Consider the following 1,163-nt stretch of genomic DNA (forward strand, 5'->3'; position numbering starts at 1 on the left):
CTCATAATTCTTTTTCTCTTCTTTATCCAATATTTTAACAGAGATCACTTAAGATAAATCTTATTTTTTTTTTATCTTCTTTATCCAATATTTTACCAGAGATCACTTAAGATAAATCTTATTTTTCTATTAATTAGATTTTTGTTAGTATTTTAAATTATAGAAAATATGGTTAGAATAAAAAAAAAAATTAGTTGTCAGTTCTATAAATGTCCTCTAATTAATAACCAAATAAAAAGAATACCAGTGAACAAATTAAACTTTTAATAAAATTAAAATGAATTAATATAAAATAAAATAAGAAAAACAGAATTAAAATAAAAATACTATAAAGTTTATAAAAGAAGGAAATAAGGAGATTGGTAAGTAAGACAATAAGGAAATATTGATGAAAAAATAGTGGAAATTTTGGAGGTAAGAATGGATTAACAAAATTGTCCAATAATATATATTTATGAAAATAAATATAAAAGGGAATGGAAGATTGAGGAAAGATTAGGTGAACATAATTTAAAATAAGAAACTCCATTCAATTTTGTCGGACAACAATATGTTCCCTACAACCATAAGAATAGAAAATAAGATATTTAATGAAAATAACATATTATATATTTGATGTTGATGTCATGGACCAACTCATGGACCAACTCATGGACCAACGTAAAATCTAGAAAATTGAAATTGATGTCATGGTTCATATAGGTTGACTTGGATACAAAAGACAAAATTGAACTTTCTTAAAGATAAATTGGTGACGCTAGCCTAAGTTAATCAGGTAAGTGACCTTACTATTGTTATGATTATATTTGATGTTGACACGTACCCCGTGGTTCTGCACGTGTCATATATATTGATATAGGTGAATTGTTTGTGGATCGATATGCTTATGATATGTTATGTATATGTTATAATATGTGAATTGTATTATCATACATACAGTACAATGTATTCAATGATATGTTTGAGATAGGATACGAGAAAGATGCACAAAACGTAATATAACGATAGGAGTAAGATATGTTCATGAAACGTTAAGCTTAGGTTATGTACCAAAGTGCTATGAATATGAGAGATTGATAAAATAATACGGTTAGGTTATGAGTAGAAAGGGATAGGATTGTGATAGATTGATAGAATGGTAGCGTTAAGATACGTTCCTGTGA

Source organism: Cucurbita moschata, unplaced genomic scaffold, assembly GCF_002738365.1.
Source record: "Cucurbita moschata cultivar Rifu unplaced genomic scaffold, Cmos_1.0 Cmo_Scf00053, whole genome shotgun sequence".
Classification (NCBI taxonomy): domain Eukaryota; kingdom Viridiplantae; phylum Streptophyta; class Magnoliopsida; order Cucurbitales; family Cucurbitaceae; genus Cucurbita; species Cucurbita moschata.